General features: G+C 36.3%; 1 protein-coding gene across 1 annotated transcript in view; it reads left to right on the top strand.

The window, feature by feature from the left end:
* The window catches only part of LOC107036215 (LHFPL tetraspan subfamily member 2 protein), a 29,858-nt gene that overhangs the window by 986 nt on the left and 5,725 nt on the right, over positions 1-23,147 (top strand). The window lies entirely within an intron of this gene.

Raw genomic sequence — 23,147 nt, forward strand, 5'->3', positions numbered from 1 at the left:
TGTTCATTGTGATGTACGGAAAGCTCAATTTAACCCTAGTTGGTCACCATAGGAGGGAAACGCCGCAGAAAGTAGTTTTTTTTTCTTACCATTGACTGGCTGAGCGGAAAAATCCTAAAAAATTGGAATGCGTCAATTCAAGTGTCTAGAAAATCATCATATTTTTTAAAATTATTTATATCCACAATTCCTGAAGAAAAAAAATTATTACTAACTGACGGGGAATTTGTTCCCATGTTAAATGAAATTGCCCATTGTGCGACGTTGCCGAAGTGTCGCTGAACGCGCCCGGGCAGTATAGAGTGAATTCGGCAACACTCGGGCCTAAATAACACGGCGGCGATTCCCTACGGGGGTGACCAAGTCGCAAGTTCTCATATGGTGACCAACTAGGGTTAAACATCAGCTTCATTCCAAAAAACAACATTTAATGGATTTCTCAATGTAATCATCTACTAGGTACGAATTTTTTATCAATTCATGAAAGTAGAAAATTTCTCGACTGAAGATTACATTAGGTTAAAAAAAATGGAACTTTTCCATTTTTGTGGGGAATACATGTGACTTGACGCCAAGGACTATTTTATTCGATTCAAGTCAATGTATCTTAAGAAACAATAATTGATATTCACCGTAAGATCTTATTTATTTGAAATTAGTTGAAATATATAATACTTGTAAAAATAATTTTTTCTATCACTATAAGGGAGACGTTGCACTTGGAAAAAACGAAGATGGTAAGATCCCAGTGCTGGAGGAATAAAGAACTGGTGACGTTGATTCCTCCTCAACAACATCACGGGGGTATTTGATTGCATGTTTCACTATTTTTTACGATGATGATAAATTTTACACCTGAAGAGGAATGCCTTGAGTGTTGCCTCGAGGTTGTTAAGAAGTTTTTTTATTTTGCTTTCGTTCCTTTAAATTACGGTATACGACCAATAACAAAGTCGCGAAATATCCTTCATCAGTTGGGAACAGATGATGAGTTCGAAAATAAACGATGCCGATGACTTTTTGAATATTTGAGGAAGAGGTTCAAAAGAATTCACAAAGGATTTTTTTTTTCTAAAAGTTTGATGAACTTTATTAATTTCCATTTATTTATTTCCATTTGCGAAATAATCGGATATTCCCCTACCGTCTGTTTTCTCAACCATCGTTACAATAATCAAATCAAGCGCATCGCTGATTAATTTTTCAAACTGATTTCTAGCGCAATGAATGACCCCCAAGTTTTCAGGAAACAATTTTCAATTAAGACATCGTTAAAAAGTGAGAACAAGAAAATTATTAGATTAACACCATAAAGTGTATTTCAACTCTTACAAATCGTATACGATCGATCGGTTTCGTTCAAGAGCGTTTCACCACTCGTTTAAATCCAGAAGTGAGTCCCAGTGGGCCCTCTCAACCGTCTCCTTCATGAATAATGCATCTCGGGGGCGGTTGAATTCTTCCATTCCACCCTAACATGTCCTTATTCCATTGTGAAATGGCAACAAACAATCGAGAAGCACTTCGGCAATTTTGTTTGAGCTTCTTTAGTCTCAACTCAAGTTCCTAATTTCTTTACGTTCTCTGGACGTCGTCGAAGGCATCTTAAGGATATACAAGTCAAGGATGGCCATCAATCTTTTGATTCTTCAATATTGAAAGAATTTCCGACTTACACTGATTAAGCCTTAAATATACTAATCGAAATTAAAAAATAATGAAATAACTGATAATCTAAATTTCCAATTGATGATGAATTAAATATTTAATAATATGGCGCTATAAATTTTCTATTAAGGAAAAAATATTAAATTTCTTATAAGGGATTGTCGATTATCCGAATAATCGTCAATCTTCCTAACTAAATTACTGATTAATAAATAATTCGGGATTTGAATATTTGAATTGATAATTAAAATTTAAAAGCCATATTAACGACTTGACTATCTAATAATATAATGGGAATTATAATTTATGGATATGGCTATCCCTGATCCAAGTCCTTCTTTCAAGTTAGCAACTTTTGTTCAAGTAAGACTTTAGTTTTGCCGCCAATCTTGCCATCCCCATACTTTTTCGGATTTTTTGTTGTTGAATACATTTTTTGGGGAATTTTTCCAATGAATATTGTGTATGATATTTTATTCAATTCCACACTTGACTTTCGTTGGTATAATCTCTAATGATCATATATATCATCATATAACCTCGCACGGAGAGAAATGTTCAGTAAAAATTACGGAACTCTCACTTCACTCACCAATTACGGAATCGACTCAGAAAATTCAAGTGACCGTATCGTAATTTTTCACAAGAGATTCAGATAAAAATTACGGAACGCTCCGGAAAAATTCCGTGAGAATTCCGTAAAGTTTCCTACAACCACATTTCGCTCCGGAATTATGGAAAAGATACGTAATTTTTATTGGATATTTCTCTCCGTGCGTAAATTCGGGCCGAGCATGGATGAAAAAATTTAATAGAAAAACCTAGACAATCTTATTGGATTTCTATTGAGTTTACTATTAGTTTTTGGGCAATTCTATTGAAATTTTCGACAGAAAATATTCTATAGAAAGTCAGAAGAACTAGATTTTTCTATGCAACTTATTCTATTGAGATGTTTTCTATAGAATTGCCTCGGCTCAAATTTTCCAAGTTTTTTGTTCGATTTTCTTGAGAAAAAGAAACTTCGAAAATTTGAGCCGAGGAAATTCTATAGAAAATATCCGAAGAGAATAAGTTACACAGAAAAATCAAATTCTACTTACTTTTTTTATTGAATATTTTTTATTGAACATTTGAATAGAATCGGCCAAAAACTAATAGAAAGTTCAATAGCAATCCAATAGAATTTTCTAACGAATTCGCTAGGTTTATCTATTGAGGTGTTTTGTGCGAAAAAGGTAAATAATGACATTCATTTGGAATTCTTATAGAGTGTTTATAATCACATTGAATTGTTTATGAATTTTCCTAGAATATTTTCAGATTTCCTTTTCAAGTTATTAACGATTGAAGTCGCTTCTTATACATAGGCTCTTATGGAGATTTTTTGTTTAGCACGAAACTATATTATCAGCACAGATGGTGATGCAGTTTCGTGCTAAACAGAAAAATCACCATAAGAGCCCGTGTATAAGCAGCGACTTTAATCGTTAATAGCTTGAAACGGAAATCTGCAAAAATTCTATGAAAATTCATCGACAATTCAATTGTGATTGTAAACACTCTATATGAATTCCAAATGAATGCCATTATTCATTTTTTCCTCACGAAACACCTTAAATTATTTCGAGCGTGAGTAGTCACTTGAGTAGGCCGTCGCCAGACGTCAAGAACGCGCGGAATCAAACCGCCCAATATGGCCGTCGTGCCAATCAAGACGCTTTTAATTTGATTGGCTGCAATTATCTGTCGAGAAACTTATTTTTTTTAATGTCGCAAAAAAACTAGAGAGTATAACGAACAAAATCATATACGGTTATGTGTATGAGGAAACGTTTTAAGACTTCGAACAATTGAAGGATTGAAGGTAAAGCATACAGTTCTTATCGACGAAGTGTTAAATTTCGTTTTTTCAAAACTTCTTTTCTCAAAGACATTCGAAAACTGAAGTTGATATTGCGCCTAAAAAATACTCTTGGTCTATTCCATAAACTCTGAATAGGAATTCCCCCAGAAAAAAATTGCCCAAACTACTTGGATATCCTTAACCCTAGTCTGGTCACCAACGCGACCCTGCGATTGGTCACCTCCGCGGGGATTCGTCGCCGTGTTATTTAGATTTTAACGTTGCCGAATTGACTCTGCACTGCCCGAGCGCGTTTAGCGCGTTTCCGGCAATGTCGCGTCATGGACAATTTCATTTACAATGGGAAAAAATAATTCATCTGTCCGAAATAATTTGTTTTCTTTAGGAATATTGGGAAGTGTCTTGTTCTAAAGACTACTATCATTTTTTAGACACTTCAATTGACAAAGTCAAATTTTTTTCAATTTTTCTGGTTAGCCAGTCAATTGTAATTAAAGAAAAACGACGCGCGGCGGGGGTTCCCTCCTAGGGTGACCAATCTAGAGTTAAGATAGTATATTAATCATACTGTTACCGGCAATAGTATATTTCAGGGCGAGTGCCATAGGGTTTTTTACTCGCGTGGAGTTGGCGTCCGAGCCGAAGGCGAGGACTGGCCAACCATGCGAGTAAAAAAACCCCATGACACTAGCCGTGAACGATATTTTTCCGTAGTGATTTTCACTTTTACGAGTTTGGGGAAGGGCCAATACCAATCCCCAGACGAGGAAAAGTGAAGATCAGTACGGAAAAGGGATTTTTCTCACATCTGCCTCGAATTCTTCCAAACAATATGGGGTTCATATCCAATTTCAGAGTGAAATAGTCGTCAGAGTGAATCTGAAAAGTGGAATAAAATGTTGGTAGGAGTCAAACAGGAGAGAAGCAAAACAATCATACAGCCATCATTGCAAACAATCATTGCAACGAGGAAGCAGGACGATCACAAGGATCAAGCAATCATAAGGACAAAATCAGAGAGACGAGTGATACCATATGACTCACACGGAAGAGACCAGCAAAACAATATACGGGTATTCAATTTCCCTTTTTGTCCGCTTCGAGAAAACAAAACAGTAGTTTATAAACTGTACTTTGCAAGTACTTCAGTGGAAAACAAGAGGAATGTGATCTCCATGGAGAGAAATTCATCATTTGGCGGCTGTTAATAATGCTAGTACTATTACTAGAATTATTTAAAAAATTTTCTCTTCGTGTATCCACTGTAGAATGGAAGTCCTAGTAGCAAAGTCTATCAGATAAACTGAGCCTCAGCGGAACTGGATGTTTGTGGATTATTTCACCCATTGAGATATTGACCAATGGAAGAACGGAATTACGTGTTACGTGATATAACCTACACAGGAAAAATGACAACAATAATTAAAGGGCAAAAATGTAAATTGTGTATTAAATTGACATGAGAGAGATATAAGAAAGCCTCAAAATGAAGCGGGTATTCCCCTCAACCTTCCTTTCACAGGAAAATCCCTCACTCAAGCGCTCAGAACTTTGAGAAAACAACAAGATGGAGTAGTTTATAAACTATACTTTGCAAGGCTTTGATTGAAAAACAGGAGGAATGTGATCTTCATGGAAAGAAATTCACAATTTGGCGGCTGCTAATAACGCTAGACCGTAACATTTCTGGTGCCAGTACTGAAATTTTTTTCTGACCGCCAACTTGAACCCTTTTCCGTGCTACTATAAAAATTATTTTAAGATTTTTCTCTCTGTGTATCCGCTGTAGAATAGAAAACCTGGTAGCGAAGTCCATCAGATAAACTGAGCCTCAGCGGAACTGGTTGTTTGTTGATTATTTCACTCATTGAGATATTGACCAATGGAAGGACGGAATTACGTGTCACGTGATATAACCTGCACAATTTTAAATTCGTAAAATTTGGTGAAACGACAATGTGTTCCTAAGGAAAAATTACAAAAATAATTGAATGAGATGCCGACCTCCATTGACCACAATTTTGATGGAAGAAATGATCCTCCGAATATCTTTCGAGCCTCAAAGTGAAACAGCTATTCCCTTCAACCTTCCTTATACAGGAAAACCCCTCACTCACGCGCTCAGAATTTTTCAACCTCGAAAATTTAATACTCGTTGTTTTACGTTACTACCGATAATTTACTCTTTCGTTTCTAAAAGCTTCACACGTTGAACCATTACTTGATGGTGGTAGATGTATCATGGTTTCCACTACACGTCCTACGCAGTCTACATGTTGCCCAAGGGAACAAACGAATCTTAAAGAACAAAAAAAAGGAAGGCATTATGAAACACCATGGTGCGTCTGTCCATCATCTCCCCACACGCGACGCATTCTAATTGCCACGACTCGCTCGCCGAGCGTTAAATGATGCGTGTGCACGCACGAGTTACGCGACTTTTTCCTTGATGCTTACGAATGAAAGGGGGAGGGGCAGCCAACATTTTTGGGTTTGGCTGAGACAAAGGATTGAATGCAAATACACAGCAGAGGAATACTGCGACGAAACGATAAATTGTTGGACTTACAAAAAGATATGGAAAGAAAATTCCGCTAATTACATCTCGATTCCTCCAATAGGGATCTTGTATGAAGCTCAATTTTTCCTAATTCTTTTATTAACATTCCATTGATCGCACTGTGAGTGCCGCACCTCACATTTTCCGATTTTTTAAATTACACTGCAGTAAAGTCGTACTGGAGAGATTGTAGCCTTCGGTTCCTATTCCCCCGACATTATATTATATGAACCCAAAGACTAGAAATCGCGCCAGTAAGCGTGTATAGTCTCAGAAAAATTTGGAAAAATTTGACATCTCATTTTGAAGTGTCAAGAAGCTAAATCAATGACAATATCCGGTAAAACAATCATAAGAAGTTAGATTTTCATATATTTATCCCGAAACTCAGGGCCGTGTACCGTGTATAAGACGAATTTTCATAAAAACATGGCAACTTTGAGCTTGAATATAGGAGAGGCCAAAACGGCCCGGGAGGGCCAAACGGACGACTGACAGAAAATTGGTATTTTTTTTTTGTTTCTTTCCTTCAAATCTGGAACACTGAATGTGTTGAATTAAAAGTGAGTTTCAGAATCATAACCGTCAGAGGGGTTTTACAGACAAGAAGTGTCGTTGAACCGCAATTTAATCAGATTTGCTAATCACCTCAAACCGCAAATGATTTTGAATTTTTGTTTTTGCTTCCATTCGGAAGCGAAAACTATCACAAACATCAAAAAATTATAAATTTTGTGTCAGTGGTCCGCTTTGCCCTAGGGGTCTGTTTTACCCTGCGGTCCGTTTTGCCCGCCTGGTCCGTTTTGCCCTTCCCGCCCCGATAATTAAAAATAATACTGAACATAAAAAATCTCACGGAACTTCTTCAAGTATACGATCTAGATCACTCTTGATTTTTTTTCATATTTTTTCTAGATCTTTTAAATTTTTCATCATGTCGATTTATGCTCGTGCGATGCAACCAACGGTGTTCGTAACTTTTGCGCGCCCAACGGAGTGTTAAGCATATCCAAGTAGTTCGGCCAATTTTTTCGGAATGAAATCCTCTTAAGAGTTTATAGAATAGACCAAACGTGTCATATGGGGGTCATATATGGGTCCTAAAGGGTCATATTAGAGTTATTGACGGGTTATATAGGCATTATATGGGGTCCGAATGAAAGTCATTTGATTCTCATGAACCACCTATGACCCGCGTATGTCCCCATGTAATCCTCATGTGACTCTTACATAACCCACATATGACCCTTATATGACTCCCACATGATCCTCATATGACCCCCACATAACCTTCATATAACCTCTATATGACCTTTACATGACCCGTATATGATCCTTATGACCCCATATGACTCTTTTGACCCTCATTTTGAGCGTTATGACTCTAAATTTCATAAGAAATCCTATTGAAAATCTTATAGAATATCTTATAAGATTCCCTATAGGATATCCTATGGGAAATCCTATAGGATTTTTTCATACGGGCTTGGTCAAGGTTTTTCCCTCAGATGAGGTATTTCCTTGGCCCTCGGCGTATGCGGTACAATGGGGTTGGGGGTAGGAAGGGAACAAATCGTAAGAACCCGAGAGGGTATACGAAAGAACAAAAAATTACAAAACAAATTATTTTCCATTTATCCAAAAGACAAGCTAGAAAAATACAAGAAGGCTTGAAATATGTGGGAAAAAATAGAAGTTATTTTTTAAAAAATTTGAACACGAAAATAGTCGAAATAGATTGAAAATTTGTATTTTAAATATGGTTGTTTTTTTGTTCAGCGATTGGTTTTTTGCGAGAGAACAATAGATTCCCCTCCGTCTCACCTCCTACATGCTCACCCCGCCAAATACCTTAAGAGTAAAAAAATATAAAAAATCATGTATATTTTCGGTTCACATTTTTCCATTAAAATACAACTTTGTTCCCCTTTTTTTTCATCGAGCTAAATGGGAACTCATGTAACAATTGTCTATTGTAAAATTATTGAGCAGGGCCAGGTAGAATAATTTATGTTTGGAGATTGAGAGGAGAGGAACTCCTCGCCCCCTATAACTTTCTCAGCGGGCAACGTCACCCGATGACACACCGGTCAACAATGTGACCTAGAGGAGAAAAAGCATTGAGGAAATGAGCGGGAAAGATGTAGATATTAAAGGCACAAAAGAAATTGATGTCTCGTAAATGTTAAAAGCGTGACTTCTATCTCATTTCGTGTCCGAGCAGACGCTGGCACTTCCGGCTGGCTCTCTGGCGGGCACACATACATTATTGTTGTGAAAAAAAAAAGAGTAAAATAGGCGGGAATAAGTCTCGCCAACGCTCATCGCTAATAATAGCACTGCGTGCTGCACTTAAGCAGACAAAAGAATTTACAGAATTTTCAATGTCCTTTGGAACAGGAGTCGTCTCAATTTTAGAACTTTATCAGAGGCTTACGGAGATAATCTAGAAGGGAAGCGGTAAAACGGATGGAGTTGAGTAGAAAATCTCTGTTGATGTTTTGGGAATGAGCGATAGAGAGATTTTCAAGGAAAACGTCACGAAATTCTCCTGCAGATAATTTTGTCAGTCAAAAGAAAAGAGTCAGCAGGCAGTAGAGAATTATATGTACCCTATATGCTGAACATTATTCAATGGATGATTTGTAGATTGAGAAGTTGTGTTAGTCAAATTTTCTAAGAACTTTCCATAAATAACTGTGAAACGTGCAGATCTGCTGCTGTTGGGAGCAGCAGTCCACATCAAACTATATGTGTACCACTCAGTTCCAATTGAAGTATCCACTTTTAATTCTGCTACCAAAAAATCCAGTGTAACGTTGTCGGAACTGTACTCCGCCAATCCAACGTAATATAATACAGGATACAGTATTATTATAATATATGTGATATAATGTATGCAACAGAACATATCCGCACAAAAGATTTCATAGGAAAACCTAGAAAATTCTATTACTTCTTCGCTAATGCTATTAACGAAATTCAATGCTTTACGCGCAGCATGCTTTTTTCAAATGAAAAATCTCCGATGGAAACTCTTTTATAGAAAAAAACTAGTAGAATTTGATCTTTCTAAACAACTCTTTCTGTTGGGAAATTTTCGATGGGATTACCTCGACATAATTTTCTATGTTTTTCACTCAATTTTTTTATTCCGTCATTGAAAAATCAAACAAAAAAAACTTGGAAAATTGTGGCCGAGAAATTTTTATAGCAAAAAAAAATGCGCCGAACATTGGTGGATTTTTTCAACACAATAATCGAAAACTAATAGAATTTTCAATAGAAATTCAACAAAATTTCCTAACAAATATGCTAGGTTGTTCTATGAACTTTTTTCGAGCGTGATATCATAATTTTTGTGATAACTGCCTCAAAAGTGCACTTTTCGAAACGGTTTAGTGTGCGTAAAGCGGTTGTTTTCCGCACTGTGTGCGTAAAGTTCACAAGCGTGCATAAAGTGGATTCTCGTGCGTAAAGCTTCGAGATTTTCCGCGAGATACCCGCGAAGCGGGAGGAAAATCTGCCTTTCCGCCTGCGCCGTGACGAAAAATAACGTTTTCGTGAGAAGACCCGGTAAACCGCGATTCTAACCTCGCTTCGCTCGGTTTGATCGCGGTTTACGGGCCTTCTGACGAAAAATTGCATTCATCACACGGTCCAAAAGTATTTTCTGACGAATGTGGCTTTGTAGGCCGAGCCGAAGGCGAGGTCTATAATCACATTCGTCAGAAAATACTTTGTGGACCTTGTGATGAAAATAACTATCTCACCACGGGAGGTAAAATAAAGGACCTTTACCCACGTGCTTACCACCTTCGCCTTCGGCTCGGGTAATAATTCTGCACGTGGGCACGTCTCCTTTATTTTCCCTCCCTTGGTAGGAAATATACTATTCATTTACTTGTAAACGAAAAAATCACAGTTCGGCCACTCGCTCAACGTAACATCACTATCAAAAAATATTGTTCGACACATGTGCGATGGGAATTTTCAGCTCGGATGATTGGCAGCCCTCCGCTTCGCCTCGGGCCGCCTCACTCGTATCGAAATATACTATTATGTCACCGGGCCCGAAAACCACAATCTAACCGCGAGGTTAGAATTGCGGTTTATCAGCCCTAGTGTCATAATATACTATTTTCACACCCGAGCACAGAAAGGTTGTACTTTGGTCCTCGCACTAAGAGAAAAATCTGAAGTTCGATTTACAATAAGAAAATAGCTGAGGCATTTTGGTGAACGATACGATTTTTTTATGTATGCGACACATAACATTATAGTAACTTCACAAGCGTAATTTTTGCAAATCAAAATGCAGTTAAACTAACCAAAGTTCAAAAGTAACCACGACAAATCTATCGTGAGGAGAACTATAAAATAGTTGCAATGACTACATTCCATTGTAGTGATTACTTCTCCGGCCGTAGTTGCCATGAAAAATTGTTGAAGACAAGTTGTTGAAGAAGTTTTCCACCCTTGGTGCATAATATACTATTTCGGCGCAATAACTTCATAGAGTTTTGTCACGGAGCTGCCATGGGCTGTCATGGTCTAGTGGCATGGATGTGCCATGAGGATTTATGGGTCACAATCACGTCTGTCATGGCGCATTACTAGGCATAACAGACAAACCATACAATCTTCATTAATTATGTGATCATCTCTTTGGAAAAATGGACGATTCCAAGCGAGATGTCACGATCAGGAAAATATCACTTGATAATAACTTTTTATCTCGCACATTAGCGAGATGATTGAACAATTTCCTGTCTCAAGTAAATTGATAAAATGATTCATATGCAAGCTTTTACAGCAACTCACATTATTCACCATTTTACGATCCTTTACAAAACTGTGAAAAGACTTTATTCATTCAATAAAAACTGAAGTACACGGATTTATCAATGATTTATTTTAATCGATGAAATTCTCAAACCGTTACCAATCTAGTTCACCTTGGTATATCCTTTAATTATCATTCCTGAATCATGATTACCAGCCATCCCCATTTTACTGGATGAGAAATCGAGGGGGAGGAGAATGAGAGAAGATGTTGAAGTAACAAAAGAAAAAAAGAGACGTGAAGTGGTATGCACTTGTGGACTGGAAAATCCAGGTGAGTTACAGAGGGCAACGGGGCGGGCTGTGGCTCAAGTACTCAGAAACTGAGAGGAAATAGCATCTCCAGTACGCAGTACAATTTAGCATCTGCTTTGAGGGTTTAGAAATACAGAGGAAAAAGTTTTTATTTTTCAGCAAACATCTCTGAATTTCAGAACTCTTTCGTAGTAAAATCTAGAGACTAAAACATCTTGAAGATTTGAGAAACCTTCATTTATTTAAAAAACAAATTTGCTAATAATCAGAAGAAAAAATTTGAATTTTCAGTTGTTTTTATTGAAGTAACCGTGTTGAAATTAAGAAATATTTTCTCGCATAAAAAGATGTTTTTCCTGGAATTCAGATTTTTTGGGTTCTTAAAATAAGAACTTTGAAGTTCTTGAGTGAAGAACATTCTCGTTCTTGAATTTATCATTGTTCCTGTTCTGAACTTAATGTCAAAATTGATTGTTATTTAAAGTCTAAAGCAAACTTCACTCAATTAATGTTGAATTAATGGTCAATTATTCTAGAATTTCATCTCTTTCGAATGCTCTGGGTTTAAGAATGCAATGGTTCTTAACTTCAGAATCCAATCGTTGTCAATTTAAGAACTCAACGGTTCTCGATTTTCTTAGTAGTTTTTTGGTAGTGAATTTTAAGCATTCTTCTTATGAAATGAAGTGATGAAATTTTTATTGTCAAGACAACACTTGAAAATTTTCGTCTTAAGTTTCCGTGTCGAATTCCAGGAATTGTTCTCGTGTTCAAGTTACACTGAAATTTCAGGAAATTTTGTCATTGAATAATCAAATATTCCATTGATTTTCTGGTCAGATGATCAGGAAATCAATAAAATACTTGATTTTTTCGTTCAATTGTTCTGTGAAAATTCAGAAAAATTAGGAAAAAATTGAAAATTCATGTCATTTTGTTTCTGAATATTTATGTTCTACTGAAAATTCAATCCAGTTGTGAAATTTCCATCTTGCTCCGACTGAAAACTCATGAATTTTCGTGAATTCTACTTAAAACTTGAAATTTCATAACCATTTTTTCCCTAAACCGATTTAATGTCACTCTCATGAGATTTACTATGGTATTTTTCAAGAAGTTTCAAAAAATTTCTAACAGTAAATATGCTTTCTAGAGAAAGAAAAGTAAAAGCTTTTTGTTTCCTGTAAAAAAGGATGTCAAATCAATTGCAAGAGTTTTTTATACACTGAGACTGATTCATTCATTCCAAACGAGATTCATTAACTATTAACGAATGGTGGAGTTGATTATGACGAAATGAATATTCGTGAATAATTAACGAATGGTTCACTTGAAAGATGAAAATCGAGTCAAACAAGGCCTCTTAAATCTACATTTGTTAACTATTAACGAATGAACATTTGGTGAGACCGAATAGACTCTCGTCTCCAACCAAATCCATTCGTTAACAATAACTAATACTTTCTATCTGTGCGCGAAGAATGTTTCTGACGTTTTCATAATCCATTAATTTAGGGGAATCATTCATTATTTTTCGGCTTCGATTTAAGTAAACACCTGGACCTTTATGATTTCCACTCAAGATAAGGGACGCCCCGATGGTTTGACTCGTCAGATAAATCGATGCAAATCGGTTTGGCTCGTTAACTCGTCTGGGTGAACCCATGGGGTTCGACTGTTGATTTCAAGTCATGATAAATCGCTGAGTACGATAATATCGCCGGATGGCAAATGTATACTCTTCGGTTGATTTGAAACGTCGGAGAAAAAACAATACAACACGAAAAGTGTTGAACTTGTGAAATAAATTCCACGTGATTTAACAGTTTTGCTTCCGGAGAAAAGGAAATTTCATGCCGATTTCAGTATTTTACGTTTTTGGCATTTGTGTAATGATATTGAAGGAGGTGTCTGTTTGACAAAAAAATTACAATTACATTTTCGGAAAGGACGTAAATTTTCCATTTTTTCAATTGAAATTATTTCCACAAGTCTCAGGCAATCACAAGTCAAGAATGCATATGGTTGAATCTTCTTCCGCAACTTCAATTTCGATAGAATTTTTTTTTTTATTCAGCGTCAGAACTTATCGGTTTATACAGCTATATACATAAAAAAAGACAATATACAAAAATATACTAGAAAAAAGAAAATTCGTTACACGATTGAATTACATTGGTGGCTTTTCAGAACATATCGAGGGACTGGTCACTTAGGAAATCACTGGACCACTCGACTGGAAATCAAGGAAGAAAGCACCAGAAATCAATGGAAATCACTGGAAATCAAGTGATTTCCATTTTCAATACTGATTTCTAAAGATTTCTGGAAATCATCGGAAATCAATAGAAATTATAAAGAAATTAGGTGATTGACGAAGTCATTAGAAATCATCGATAAGTGTAAAATCGAAATTGATTTTGCAGTTTTAACTCTACAATTTTTGTTATGCGATTGGTGCGTTCGAATCTACTACAAATCATGGAAATCACAAGAAATCGAAAGAAATCATGATTTCTAATGCTGAGTGAGAAATCACAAAAATCATTCGAGAAATCACAGAAATCAACAGGAAATCACCGGAAACCATCGGAAATCATCTGATTCTGGAAATCACTGAGTCACTCGATTGAGGAGTGACCAGCTGAACATATACTAGACAATCCTAGATTTTTATTTTTGATACAATCAAAAATTCTGTTGTGATCTCAATGCATTTTTTGAGTCCGGTATAGGGTTTGCCTGTGTTGCTCGTGTAGTGGACAGTTCCAGAGGACGCGACAGAGATCTTCCTCTGGGTGACCACTCATTCTATTCACAGGCACAAAAAATTTTAATAGAAAAACCTATCGAATTCGTTAAAAAATTCTATTGAATTTCTATTAAACTTTCTATTAATTTTTGGCTGATTCTATTGACATGTTCAATAGAAAACATTCAATAGAAAAAGTCAACAGAGTTCGATGTTTCTATATAACTTATTCTTTTCATATATTTTCTATAGAATTTGCTCGACTCGAATTTTCTAAGTTTTTTTCATTCTATTTTTCTTTTCTTCTCATCAAGAAAATCAAACGAAAAAACTTGAAAGATTTGAGCCGAGGAAATTCTATAGAAAATATCTCAATACAATAAGTTATAGATAGAAAAATTGAATTCTATTGATATTTTCTACTGAACTTTTCTATTGAACATTTCAATAGAATCGGCCAAAAATTAATAGAACAGTTCAAATGAAATTCAATAGAATTTTCTAACGAATTCGATAGGTTTTTCTATTAAATTTTTTCGTCCGTGATTGTCTTCGCCCTCTTTTATACAGATCTCCAGAGTGGAATCCAACGATTCTTTTTCGAATTGCTCTCGGAAATCAGAAATGGTATATGAAACACTATGTTTGGGATCGAATCAGAGGCCTCAACTTCTAGCCGTTCGATAGGAAATGTCTGCAATATAGTTTCGATTTCAACTTCAGTATACAAGCGTGAGACTTGATTCTTTAGCGATGAAAAAGATGCCAAGACGTGGTGGAAGGAAGACACCTGCTAGCCATCTGCTCCCCAGATGTCCCGATTATTATGCAACAACCTCAAGATCTTTGATTTCTCTCGTACCCTCTGTTTATTTCATTTTAAAATCCGTCATTAATCTGATTTATATCTCTTCACGAGGAAAATCTTGGTCAGAACATAGTCTTATTAGTCCCACACTCCTGAGCACTCCTGAGTGATACCTGATGTACGATTAGCCTGGCGACGCACACCGCAACAGTCGAGAATGAGCGATTCGATGAGACGCCTTCACTTCTGGGTGGTACATGAGTTTAATACATTTTTTACTCCCTTTTCCATTTCATTCGATTCGCCTCGGAGGCTCTGATGCAAGTCAGTAGATATGTTTAAAACTTCTTTTCATGGAGTAAGGAAAATAAACGGAGGAATACAGAGAAATGTTTGGATGGCTGAAGAGGGTGCATGAGAATACACACACAGATTAGCGACACTCGAGGTAGAGACAGCCACATCTGATCACGCACGAAAAAATTTAATAGAAAAACCTAGCGAATTCGTTAGAAAATTCTATTGAACGGGTCTATTAGTTTTTGGCTGATTCTATTGACATGTTCAATCGAAAACATTCAACAGAAAAAGTCAACAGAATTCGATTTTTCTATATAACTTATTCTTTTCATATATTTTCTATAGAATTTGCTCGACTCGAATTTTCTAAGTTTTTTTCATTCTATTTTTCTCTTCTTCTCATCAAGAAAATCAAACGAAAAAACTTAGAAGATTTCAGCCGAGGAAATTGTATAAAAAATATCTCAATAGAATAAGTTGTATAAAAAATTTGAATTCTATTGACTTTTTCTACTGAATATTTTTTATTGAACATTTCAATAGAATCGGCCAAAAACTAATAGACCAGTTCAATAGAAATTCAATAGAATTTTCTCACGAATTCGATAGGTTTTTCTATTAAATTTTTTCGTCCGTGATGCAAGAAGAAAAAAAGAATCGGGCGTATTTGGCGGAATTGAATGGTCCATGAAGCCCAGATGAATCATTCCATCAATTTGATTTGGAGTGTGCGGTGAACGTCTTATTAATTAGCCTTAGATTGGTCGCCATAGGAGGCCAATGCCGCAACGCGTCATTTGTTGAGCAAAAAACTCCGGAAACATTATAATTCGTCAATTGAAGTCTCTAGGAAAATATAGTATTTTAAACAAGCAGGGGACAGCGAGCATATGACAGCGCGCCATGTGACAGTGAGCATGTCACAGAGCGGTGTCTTATTTTTTTTCGCCATCAATACATTGATGACAAGCTTCCAAGTCCCATATAATCGCGTGCTGACGCCTACGTTGTGACCATATTGTCTATGTTATTTCTGAATAATCAACTCGGGTGGGCGGATTACAATTTTTATCAACATGAAGGAGATAACTGTGTCCATCAGTCGAACAAAAAAATCCGAAATTGTTGGAGTGCTCGCGGTTTTCGATGAACTTCCTTAATTACTCAATCATCTCAGCAGTAACAAAAACCAAACAATTTCGAGGATGAAAGAAACTCTTGTCACAAACTTTTTCTTGATTGATCCGAGAAGATCGTTCAGACAAGAATGAATTATTTGTTTGATGACTCATTCGAGGCAGTGTAGATGATCCGCACTCTTCAAACTTAATGATTTGAAGATATTCCATCACTCCAAAATAATTATTTTTCTTTATTACAATGAATCGTCGATCATTGATTATAACCAACTCGAATGAGTTCTTTCTAAATTACCTGTTCCTGTCTGAAGAATCTTCAATCTTCAAAAAGTTTCAGTTTTTGAGAACATAGAGGGGAGGGTAGGGCAAAACGAACCCCTTAGGGCAAAACGGACCACTGACAGAAAATTGATAATTTTAGTTTTTGCTTCCGAATGAAAGCTTTGTAATCGTAATTTTTTTCGATACCTTAATTTTGGGTTAAAATGCCTAGAAACGTCATGAAACGTGACATCGCAGTGAAATTTTTCGAGATATCGTCGTTTTTTTATTTTTTGTCGGAATTCACTTGTGCGCACTATGACATGGGTAAAAGTCAGGGAAACCTTTTGAAACTTTGGCTTCTAGTTAGGATTGTCAAGGAATATTCCTATATCAAATTTTAGGTCGATATATTTGATAGTTCTTGAAATGGAACAATTCACCCGAAATTCTTGAGAAAAAAAAATTGACGCATCTATATTTCACCTTTCATTTTCACATCAGGATAACAGAGAAAGCCATATAACATGAATATATCGTCGCATTAAAATCAAAGGGGCGTAAGTGCCATTTCTCTGAGATTTTTTTTCTCTTAATACCAAAGGGGCGTATGTTTTTTTTTCCTTCGAAATGGAGTTTTCTCAACTTATGAAAGGTTTTTTGTGGACAAATTTCTGAAGTGGCAAATGGACGTAAGTCCGACTAGCAAGTACTGAAGGGGCGTATCTCCAGCACATACGCCTCTTTCTTTTTATAGTTTTTGTTTCTTTTTTAGCTCATATTGAGAATGAATAATTCCAAAGGGGCGTAACTCAGGCACATACGTCCCTTTGTTTTTGAAGCAATAATCACAGAGGGGCGTAACTCCAATATATATGTCCCTTCATTTGTTACTGTTCGTTCCTATTGATTCATCAAGTATAAACGGAATCACATGCACTACAGCCCTAATAATAAATAATATTTGATTCTACATTAACCTCCCCTCCCTCCCTCTCATCATGAATGTTCAAATTATTTCCCTTTGATTTTTTGCTTGAATGAAACAATTTCATGAGAAATATCAGTAACTAAACTAAAATTTTCTAAAATTTTCTTCTAAATTTATTCGATTTCATTCATTAATTTATTTCATTTTTTTTAATTATGACTGCGAATTTCAGGAAATTATCTGTATGAAATTTCGAGTCGTGACTGCTTTGAACACTTCGGAAGAAAATGAGACCATAAAGGAAGAAGAAAATAATTAAAGCGTTTTATGTTGATATAACAATATAAAACTCATTATCGCGAGTAGACCTAAGATATAATGAGAGAGAGGCGTATGTGGGACTTACGCCCTTTTCGTTTTATTTCAACATGAAATGTGTCATCCGAAGTGCACAACACATAATGTAAAAAGGGCGTAAGTGTCATTTTTTGAATGAAATGAAACAGGCGTAAGTGTGGAGATACGCCCCTTTCCCGTTGAAATATATAGCAATTACGCCTTTTTCCTAGAATTTTTTTCCGAACCATTCGGAAGCCTACTAGTAATAAAATTGGTAGAAATGAAAATAGGAAAAAAAAAACGTGGAGAGTAGCAGTCATATGTAATCCGTCAATAGCTTCTGTCGCGCTGCTTCTTTAGACAAAAAATAAATATAAAAATATCCGTTTTGCCTTTAGACACACAGATTCCTAGGACATATTGGTTGTTCAAAGTCATTTGTGGTTTGAGGTGATTAGTAAATCGGTGTCAGGACTATTTAACACAGACTATTCAACACAACACATCAATTCAACACATAGTCAATTGAACACGCAGACAATTCAACACATTATCAATTCCACTTAAGGAGTATTTAACGTATACGTATTAAGCACTCACACATGGTCTTCCGATTCCTTTCAAATTTGTCTGTCAAACGTCAAAATAAACATCAACTCTCAGTATCAGGGGCCTGCTAATCAATATATTGATGATTTTCGATGAGAAGGGACAGGTGAAGCATAATGCAGGGAGAGATGTTTCTGATAAGAAGAGGAAGAGGTATCGAGACTACGATGTACGATTAAAAAATGTTGTGGCTAGTTACTCAGAAGACAATTAATGTTATCAGACTTTTTGGAAAATAAATCACTTGATCTATTTTGAAAAAAAATTGATAAGTTGATGTTTATGTTGAATTTGTTGTGTGTTGAAATGTCTTTGTGTTGAATTGTCTCTGCGTTTAATTGTCTGTGTGTTGAATTTGCTTTGTGTTAAATAGTCGTGGAACCAGGGCGAAAACAAAAATTACCGATTTTCCACTGACAGAAAATTGGTAATTTTTGTTTTTTTTTCTTTCCTTCAAATCAGGAACACTGAATGAGTTGAATTAAAAGTGAGTTTCTTGGATCGTAACCGTCACAGGGGCTTTATAGACAAGAAGTCCGTTACTGGAACCAGTAAATCTGATCAAATTGCGGTTCAACAACACTTCTTGTCTATAAAGCCCCTGTGACGGTTACGATCCAAGAAACTCACTTTTAATTCAACTCATTCAGTGTTCCTGATTTGAAGGAAAGAAAAAAAAACAAAAATTACCAATTTTCTGTCAGTGGAAAATCGGTAATTTTTGTTTTCGCCCTAGGGGTCCGTTTTAGCCTCCGGTGTGTTTTACCTTCCCGGTTCATTTTACCCTACCCTCCCCTATCTCCAATTCTTAGGGATATTATGGTTTTTTTAACTGAAATTTGGGAATAAAATCACTGAAATTCAGAATGAAAACCAAGCAACATATCCGAAACTTGACATCTCATGATATTAATCACTGGATTCTAGGATTTTATCACTCGTTAGCTAAATTAATTGAAGAGAACCGCGCGTCTCCAAAAATTTCGGGTGTATCCCTAAAAACTGAAACCTTTTTTTTGCTGGGAATTCGAATTGACTGCAATCTTCTGAGCCTTTGCCGCATTCTTTGAGAAAGAATTTATGGAAATAATTGTCTTGAACGTCGAAATATTTTTTCCCTCATTGTAATCGTCTTCGGATTGCGGAAACGATCTCTTGACTTTTGTTCCGCAAGAATGCTCATTTCCAAGATTATTGCATGATTAATTCTGGACGAATACATTTCCTAGACATTCTAGGAATGGAGAGATATTTTGCCAAGGCGCTAGGGTATCCACAAATCTCCAAACAAAACTCTACTCTATGTTCAAATGGGAGCCCAAAGAAATCGCGTTGGGACGATGAATCACTCCGATGTATCTGTCTACAGGGTGTCTCAGAAAAAGGTGTCACAGCTTGAAAATAGTTAATAGTGTTTATCTACATCAAGTTATTCGGTCTCGAGGAAAACAGGAATGGAATGAACATGTTACACTGAGAGGGCATCAAGACGGATATTGCGAAAGAAAATATTGACATCGGTTGAATATTTTTAGAAGTATTTGCAAAAACAGGTTAAAAAACGAATGGCTAGTTCTCAAAAATCAATGAACGGATCAAGCTAAGCTTTGGCATGGAGTTAAATCCAAGTTATTCCAATTAACTGATAAAATTTCAGTAGTGAAGCTGTAAAACCGTTTACGTCGACTTAGCTCCTGCTAGCTGAGTTTTCGAGGAATATCTCCGCATCTAAGGGAGATAGCGAAATTTTCGTAATCACATTTTTGGAGCTCTTAATGAGTTCTACACAAAAGGTTATAACAAAAATTTTGCTATCCGCCTTAGATATTTATTGAAAACTCACCAATAGTCAAAATCGAATGAAACCGTTTTACCTTTTCACTACTGATTTCAAATTTTTCCGGATGATTTTTCTCATTTAATTGTTAAATTTACAATAAAGTGACCATCAGCTGGTAGGATTGTGGGCAGACTTTTGTGTGTAGAATTTGTAGGAAATGTTATTATGACAAGTATGAAAAAAAAAGAAATTCATCGATTGGATTCCAAGTTACTGGTAGTGATATGCAGTAAATTCACTCTACATGAAAAAAAAACTAGGGAAAAGAGTACTAATATTTCAAATTGTGAAAAATAAGAAAAAAAATATTGATTTCAATTTTTCAATAAAATTTTTTTTTTTATCGTTAATTTATATCGCTTCGACCCGGTTAGGGTATACTGCGATGATGATCAAGACTTTAAAATGGTTAGATCGCACCATTCTACTGGGCCGGGATTTGAACTCGGAACCTTTCGCATGTGAGGCAACGAACTTACTGCGCCAAGCCACCGGGACAAAAAACAAAAAAAAAAATCCATCAAATATTCAAATGGTTGTGGGGAATGAACAATCGGGAATCTGGGTAAAGTCCCCTACATTTTTTCGTAGAGAATTTGAAGCTCTATAACATTGGGTACCATATTTTTATCCGTAATTCGGGTAGTTTACGAGTTATTTCGGAAAAACGGTTTTCAAGGGTAGGTTTTTTTTCCACCCCCACACAAACTTTGGGAACATTAACNTTTGGGAACATTACCCCCCCCCCCTCCCTCCCCCGCACATAGTTTCATACCACCAAGATACAAATTCTGTAGGGAATGCGAGGCGTTTAGCAACACATTGATATTTACAAATCGTGTTTCGCAGACTATGGGGACTGGCACACACAGACATGGTGCCCAAGCATCATATTTTTACGTCGTAGACCGCAATCATCATTGCCAAGCAAAATTATAAAATGTAAAAATCGAACGATTGCAATGCTTTTGTTCGGAAGCAAAAAGAGCAATCGCCTATTTACACTATGGAAAGAATTTAGTTGCTGTTAACGATGCTTCTCAACTATTAACACGATCGTTTATAATTAACGAAGGGCATAAGGAAAGCTGATGCCTGTACCACTCAACTGGTGATACCGCCCACCTCTATTTCTCAGAATTGGCTAAAAAAAAAATTATTTATTTTTTTATAATGCAAATATGTAATATCAACAAGTAATTTCAATAGACATGCTCAATTTTCTCCCGTGGAAACATTGTTTGAAAAAATCCAAATCATTTTCTACCGAATTCTTAAAATATTTCGAGCCCAGAATTTGAGATTTTTCAAATTTTCAGTTGGCCCATAATTGAATGGAGTGTGAAATATGTGTTCGTTATACATTTCCACATCCATTGCGACCTTTTCGATAGCAGAAAAATATCTTCATCAGTTATTATTGGCTATTTTATCAGCCTCCGCGTTTGTGGGTAATTCCGCCCGGAGTTTGGGGGTAATGCCGCCCAGGGTTTCTATAGAGCTGCTAGACTCAGCAGCTAGAGGGCGGTCGAGTGACAGCTCGATTGTTTGGGGTGGTCGGTAGCCACTGAAGCATCAGGTAATTTCAGGATAATTTATTATTATTCACGTGAAATCTTTCTCAAGATGGAGCCAAAGAATGGAAACGAAGGATGAAAATAAGAAAAATTATAACTGTTGGTCTACATTGCTCAAAAAATTTATCAAAACAAAGCGGGCGGTATTCGACGCATGCCGGGCGGTATTACCCTCAACGTTCGATTCCATCGCTCACTGGCGGATGGCAATTGAATTACATAATTAAATATGTTTAATGTTAATAAAAAATCTGTTCTCTTCACATCTTCGAGTAAACACCTCGAAGAACCCATTCTAACCGTTGACGACTGCTTGTTGAGAGCGGGGCTGGAAAAAACGACTCATTTCCCTCAGGTGGGCGGTACATGCACACGGAGAAAAATATTCAATAAAAATTCCGTATCTTTTCCGTAATTCCGGAGCGAATTGTGGTTGCTGGAAATTTTACAGAATTGTCACGGGAATGATACAATGATCCGGAGCGTTCCGTAATTTTTATCTGAATCTCCTGTGAAAAATTACGATACGGTCTCTTAAATTTTCTGTGTCCAGTGCACCAGCTCCCCTAATAATTAAAAAGCCGCATTACCAGCGACTAGATCGTTCCACCTTTTCTATCAGTGTAGAAGATTTTCTGAGCTGTAAAAAACTGTCCTCGATACATTTCCTTAAAATTGATGCTTCCCCAGATAATAACCAGACGATTAAACATTTTATATTTACCGTGACTCGTCCTACCACTTTCCAGTTTTTTTTCTCTACGTTCAAGATTATTTCACCGCGGATTAAGAGGGAAAGATTAAAAAAATAATAATAAAACCAAATCCCCTTTCATTTCACATTGGATTCGTTACATTTACCGCAACATCAAAGGGACGTTTCTGCTCTCCCTTTTGGTCGATAAGTTTGACGATGAGGGGGAAGGGGTCGACAAGGGTGATTATAGTGGGATTGCTAAAAGGGACTCGAGCGGCGGCCATGTGCCATAAAGTAGGACACGGTCTGTTCGAAACTTCCTGGAATCATCTCAAATTATTAGCAGTTGAAACCAGGATTGTTTCGCTCGCTTCCCCATCCGTTGAATGAGCATTTTTTGGTAATTATGGGGTTTGCAAATGCCCATGTTCTCAGTATTAAATTGAGGCATTGCGGTAATCTTTACTGTGAAAATTTCAATTTAATATTCATTTTTGATGAATAGACATTCGATTTTAATCCTATAGAATTTGCTTCCACGGAGAGAAAAATTCAATAAAAATCACCAGAAAAAACGTAAAAAACGTAAAAATTAAGTTTTGAAACGTAATCCGCGAGTGAAGTAACATTCAAAAAAAATGTGAGTCGAAACTGAAATTGTTAGAATCGCCACCAAAAATTCTACGATTTGTTCCGTAA

Source organism: Diachasma alloeum, unplaced genomic scaffold (assembly GCF_001412515.2).
Source record: "Diachasma alloeum isolate Michigan unplaced genomic scaffold, Dall2.0 Dall_scaffold_00206, whole genome shotgun sequence".
NCBI classification, from domain to species: Eukaryota; Metazoa; Arthropoda; class Insecta; order Hymenoptera; family Braconidae; genus Diachasma; species Diachasma alloeum.